The sequence below is a fragment of the Equus caballus genome, unplaced genomic scaffold (genome assembly GCF_041296265.1).
Source record: "Equus caballus isolate H_3958 breed thoroughbred unplaced genomic scaffold, TB-T2T unassigned-0002612, whole genome shotgun sequence".
Lineage (NCBI taxonomy): Eukaryota > Metazoa > Chordata > Mammalia > Perissodactyla > Equidae > Equus > Equus caballus.
In genome coordinates this window covers 24541-30721 of record NW_027222367.1, presented here as the reverse complement: position 1 = coordinate 30721, position 6181 = coordinate 24541, and the positions used below count along the sequence as shown (strand labels likewise).

The following is a 6181-nucleotide window of genomic DNA, read 5'->3' as shown; positions in this document are numbered from 1 at the left end:
GTAAAAGCGGCCGCCAGATGGCGCCCAACAACCGGCGCGGAGGGGTCAGCGGGAGGGAACCGGCCAGCGAGAGTGCACAGCCTGAGCCCACCGCCGGGTCAGGTCTCTCTCTGTCTACCTCTGTCTCTGTCTCTCTGTCTCTCTGTCTCTGACTCTGTCTCTCTCTCTCTTTCTCTCTGGGCCCGCTTGGGGCGGCCGGGAGGTCACCACGCGAGGCCCCAGGGTGTCCACCTCGGAGCTCCCAGGCAGCACAGGGCAACCCTGGGCGCAGAAGGAGGTCTTGGAAAATCGGCGGGGAGGGGGGTGGGGTGGGTGGGCTTGCCAGGAAGGGGACAGACTCCCCACGTGACTCCTGGGCCGGGCCGGGGCTGCCGGCTGGCTGACGCGGACAGAGGGTGGAAAAGTCCCCGGAGATGCCACGGGGCAGGCCGGGGCTGCCGGCCCCCGATTCCCGGAGCGGCCCGAGCACTTCCCGGGTCCCGGGAGGACTTAGAAAATCAGGGCGGGGTGGGGGGTGGGGGTCGCTGTCAAACCGAAACCATGCACGTCATCAGAGAAGGACCGTGACGACGGAGGAATTGTCCGCAGTCTGTCAGGAATTGTGTGCAGCCTGTCACTTCCGGCCCAGAGGGTCTTTCTAAGGCAGACGGACAGACGGAGCCCACAAGTCGTAGAGGAAAGGACCGAGCCGCTTGGCCGCTGAAAAGTTTACAAGACAAAACGGGTCTCCCTCCGCACGGGGCCACAGCAAAGCCCAAAGACGACACACGGGGGGAGCATGGGTGCAGATTCACGTGTGGTGATAAGAATATGGATTTCAGCAGGGCTTCCCGTCCTCATCAACAAGCAGAAGCACCCAAATGGTGCGGGTTGGGGGCAGAGACCTCACAGCCATTCCCTCCACAAATCGAGTTCCCCGGGACATCCTCACAGCGCCGTGCTGTGAGTGTGTGTGGGTGTTTAAAATGGGGTAAATGTGGACGTGGAACTGCTCCGTGAAACCAAAATAACAACAGTCGTAGATCTTCTTTGGTCATTTAGAAAATTCTTCCCCCTCCCCCCCCCAGCGGTGCACGTATTTCCCTTCCAAATAAGAAGAACGGGAAAGGAGATGTTAAAGGCAAGCAGAGAGAGGAAAACTGTTGCAAAACAAAAGCTGAGCTCCCGTCCGAGGGAGGCCTCCTCCGTTAGAGGCCTAGGAAATCATTCTGACAAAATGGAGGATCTCTGTCTTTGGTGTCGATTCCCTCAGAGGTCAAGAGAAACCTTTTCCAATGTCTTTATCAGGAGGAGACTAGAAGTTAGAGAAAAGTATCCTTTCGAGAGCGAGAAAAACCAATTCTGATTTTGCATCAGCTTCCCTCCGATCTTGAAACTCATTGACTTGATTCCATTCTGTCGATGGAAATAATCCGGAACCAATCTATCCGTGAAAATCGGGGTGAGTTTATTCTGACCTAAGATGTAAGGACTGTGGCCCGGGGCCTTTCTTCCTGAAGGAAGAAAGGGCGCCCGGGAAGTGGGGTGTACAGAGTGCTTCTAGACCCCCAGAGAGGACGTTTCACATAGGATCGAAAGGTCCCTTGGACGATAGTCGCGACACTGCTCTGTCAGCACAGCGATCGACAGACACTGCTGGGTGGCAGGTCTGTTGTCTGGGCCTGGGTGGTCACAGGTGAGCCGGATGGTCAAAGGTGAGCGCAACCATCCGTTCCTAGCCTAAGGAAAGATGCCTCTCCTTAAGGAAAGGCCCGAGCACGGGGAAGCTGCTCCTTTCCCTTAAGGGCATTGGTTCTTGCCGTAGGAAATGTTTAAAGCAGATCTACGATGCGATGCGTGCTCGACGGCCACGTCAGGCCCTTTTGGAAAAACACTGTCAGGCCGAATTAGGCCGACACCCAATGGCTTCCTCATAGACTCCAATAGATCCTATCGCTCGCCATTTCTATCTGTCCACTCGTTCCAATTTTAGGCCACTTGACCACGAACAGACCTTTTTCTCAGATTTTTTTCCCCGTGATCACCTTTTCACAGACAAAACGATCTTTACTTTTTAGGCCCTCTTGCCTGAAGGCAGCCATCTCACTTTCCTTGAACACAAAGATGTTTCCCATATTCACTTTTAGTGGCTTTTTGTTTTGTTTTGTGTTGTTTTGTTTTGAGGACGATGAGCCCTGAGCTAACTGCTGCCAATCCTCCTCTTTTTGCCGAGGAAGGCTGGCCCTGAGCTAACCTCCGTGCCCATCTTCCTCTACTTCATATGTGGGACGCCTACCACCACGTGGCTCGCCCAGCGGTGCCACGTCCACCCCCGGGATCCGAACCGGCGAACCCCGGGCCGGCGAAGTGGAACAGGCACACTTAACCAGCGTGCCACTGGGCCGGCCTAGTGGCTTTCATCGCATTCGTTAAGTAGAATTTTTAACCCTCACGAACCTTAATTTTGGTGAAAACTAAGAAGTCAGCAATTAGGAACTGTCCTTCCCATGAGCAGTCTGTCGCTTGGCCAATTTCTAAACACTTGGCCACTTTTAGAAACATGGGATTTCATAGGTTTATCTCTTCCTTCGCTTTATTTGATTTCATCTCACTTTAGTTTTTGGGTGAGGAAGATCGGCCCTCACAGAGCTGACGCCTGTTGCCAATCTTCCTCTTCTTTCTGCTTGAGGGAGAGCGGGCCCGAGGTAACACCTGCGCCCCACTTCCTTGATCTTGCGGACGGGATGCCACCACAGCCCGGTGTGAGGAGCGGTGGAGGTCCACGCCCGGGATCTGAACCCGAGGACCCCAGGCTGCCGAAGCTGAGTGCAGGAGCTTAACCACTATGCCGCCGTGCCGCCGTCCCCTGTCAAAGCTTTTAATAAAGCACGAGACGTGTTCCTCGATAGACCCAAACGTCTTTTCGTTTCCGTATCCTCACAAACCCAAAGTAGATAAACTTCTATTTAGCCACTCACGTCTCAGGTTCTATCTTACTCGGAAATGATCTACATCGTCAAGGAAATTGTTTTTGTCTTAAGTTTGGCACCCGAGCTAACGACTGTTGCCAATCTTCCGTTTTTGTTTTTTCCCCCCCCCCGATTTTTCTCCCCAAATCCCCCCCATGACATAGTTGTCTATCTTAGTTGAGGGCCGTTCTAGTGGTGGCATGTGGGACGCCGCCTCCACACGGCCCGACGAGCGGTGCCGTGTCCGTGCCCGGGATCTGAACGGGCAAAACCCTGGGCCGCCGAAGGGGAGCGTGGGAACTTAACCACTCGGCCACGGGGCTGCCCCCGTCCGTGGACTTTTTTATCACCTGATTTCACCTCGCAAAACTTCAAAGCTTCAAGTTATCAGAGAGGTTTGGGAAGTTGTTTCTATTTATTTAATTAATTTATTTTTCGAGGAAGACGAGCCCCGAGCTGACACCTGCTGCCAATTCTCCTCTTTTTGCCCCGGGAGAGTGGTCCCGAGCTAACATCCGTGCCCATCCTCCTCCCGTTGATAGGCGGGACGCCGACCACAGCATGGCTCACCAAGCGGCGCCACGTCCGCACCCTGGATCCGAACCGGCGAACCCCTGGCCGACAAAACGGAACGTGCGAACTTAACTGCTGTACCGCCGGGCTGGCCCTTCGGGAAGTTCTTTTCAGGACACGGGCCATAAACTAGAATCACCGCTACAGGTTTATCGGAGCGACATCAGCGTTCGTGGTGGATTGAGTCGTCCCCTCTGTCTCTCCCCTCCAGGGGACAACCAAAGGGACGTCTATCGACCCACCCACCAAGGATTCCCCCCCCCCGCATGGCACAGCAGGATGCCTGAGAGATCCACGCAGCCCTACAGCGGCAAGTCACATTCGCACGGTCAAAATTCAATGGCAGAGGGGGCTGGCCCCGTGGCCGAGTGGTTAAGTTCGCGCGCTCCGCTGCAGGCGGCCCAGTGTTTCGTGGGTTCGAATCCTGGGCGCGGACATGGCACTGTTCATCAGACCACGCTGAGGCAGCGTCCCACATGCCACAACTAGAAGAACCCACAACGAAGAATACACAACTATGTACCGGGGGGCTTTGGGGAGAAAAAGGAAAAAATAAAATCTTTAAAAAAAAAATTCAATGGCAGAGACAAAACGTTAAGGTCAGCGAGAGGGAAGAGAATAACCGGCCCAGGAGCAACGGTGTGAAGAACATGGAGAAGACGGGTCCTAGACGCCGGGGTCCCCGGAGCAGCGATTTCATCAGAGGCCCGCGAACGTCCACGATCTCCACACCACGTTTATGGCCGACTGCGTGTGTGGGTCCTTTGGAATCGACCAGGCTACCGTCTGGGCCACTTTGGGACATCGTGTCTAGCTGCCCCGAGCGGTGGAGCTGTCGTTCGAGTGTAAGATGGGGCCCGTCCGGGGAGAGCATGGGGACGGGGAAAGGGAGGCCGCGGGAAGTCACAGAGTCTGAGGTGTTCGGGGGAGACCGACTCTTCTAAAGTGGAGGCGGTAGAAGGAGAGCAGCAGGATTTTTGGATTTTTGTTCTCTCTGTTAGGTATCTGGGTCCGGAGGAGAGTGGGGCGGGGGGGGGGGATGGTTGTGATGGTGGTGGTGGTGGTGGGTGTGAGGCTGAGGCAGGGCTGGTGTTTCCTTTCCGGGTCAGGTGAAAGAGCTCCTCCAGTGGAGGTTTTTGGACAAGGGGTCTGGTCTGGCAGGATGGGAGGTTGCGGGTCGAGCCACAGGGGAATCTGTCGTAGCTCAGACTCGGGCCTTTGAAGAAATAGACAGAGAGAGGAGTTTTGCTCTGTCTGTCACCGCAGCCGGCACCTCAGGAGCAACAACAGAAGGCTTCCCGAATGAGTGAAGGGGCAGGAGCCAGCGTGCCCCGTGCCTCTCTCAGCCCTGCGCCGGCAGGGAAGGAAGCAGGCAGGCAGGCAGGCAGGCAGGCAGGCAGGCAGGCAGGCCTCAGGGCTACTCCCGTCCTACTGCCCGGTGGTCCCTGTCCCGGCCCCGCCCCCACTCTCCCCCTGACCCTCACCGCTCCCCAGCCCTCTTCTCAGCCAGAGAGGCGATGGGGGGGGGCGGGGCGGTCCCAGAACAAGTTTCCTCTCATCCACCATCATCTTGCCACCCTGACGACTTGGCCCGAGATCCTGCCTAGGCTGTAGCCGTGTGTGGTTTTCCTGTGGACAAGGGGGCCGGTTCACCATTTCGGAGGAAACCCCTAGCCTTCCACTGCCGAGTCGAGTCGGTGGGACTCGCCAGCCTGGGAGGGGGGGGGGGGGAGGGGAGGTCAGGCCCATTCATTCCGACGGGCCTGGTGTCAGGGCTTCATTCAAGTGCAGGAAGCTCTCTCCCATGGCCTCGGGCTCTTTTCCATTGAACGGCTTTCTTCAATTCCCCCACCCTTAGGCCGCAGTCCGCCAAGGGCCGGGAGGCAGGGAGGGAAGATGTTGGGGCAGGGTGGCTGTCTGAGAAACTCGCCTCGTCTGGGGCAGAAAGAGTGCCCCCCTCCTTTCTCTAACCCTACTAGACTGCTTGAGGATCACGGACGGTTTGGCTCATCGATGAGCCCTGCGTTATGGGCCCGGCAAGCAAACTCCTAACTGGCAACCCGCTGCTCTAGGCGTGTGTGGGTTTTTTGATCATTCACCTTCAAGTTCGCACGACATTGGTCCGTGTCCCCCGCCCCAGCTTCCCATGGGAAATCCTCCGTCTCTTTCCACAGACTCACTGGCGACTTCACACAGCGCCTGCCTCCTCCTCCTCCTCCTCCTCCTCCCCCCCCCTCCTCCTCCGAAGGAAGGGGCTGACCCCATGGCCGAGCGGTTGAGTTTGCACGCTCCGCTTCAGCGGCCCGGGGCTTCAAAGGTTCGGATCCTGGGCTCGGACACGGTACCGCTCATCAAGCCACGCTGAGGTGGCGTCCCACACGGCAGAACCAGAGGGACCCTCAAAGAGAATATACAACTAGGTACTGGGGTGCTCTGGGGAGAAGAAGAAGAAGGAGGAGGAATAAAAAGAAAAGATAAGATTGGCAATGAGCTCGGGTGCCGGTCTTTAAAAAAAAAAAAAAAAAGAGGAAGAAAGATGGACAAACAGGAACGAATCCCACTGACGGCACCTCCAAATGGTGGGGGGTAGGGGGGTGGGGGGGGTGGGGAGTGGCATCATCGGGCCAATGGTGACTCTAAGTCGTGATCCCGCGGTTGTG

General features: G+C 56.6%; 1 long non-coding RNA gene across 1 annotated transcript; it reads left to right on the top strand.

The window, feature by feature from the left end:
• Positions 1-337: 337 nt before the first annotated feature.
• Positions 338-2895, top strand: LOC138922800 (uncharacterized). Its single transcript, XR_011435919.1, has 2 exons — positions 338-1441; positions 2217-2895. It is a non-coding gene; the product is annotated as an uncharacterized lncRNA (long non-coding RNA).
• Positions 2896-6181: the final 3286 nt, after the last annotated feature.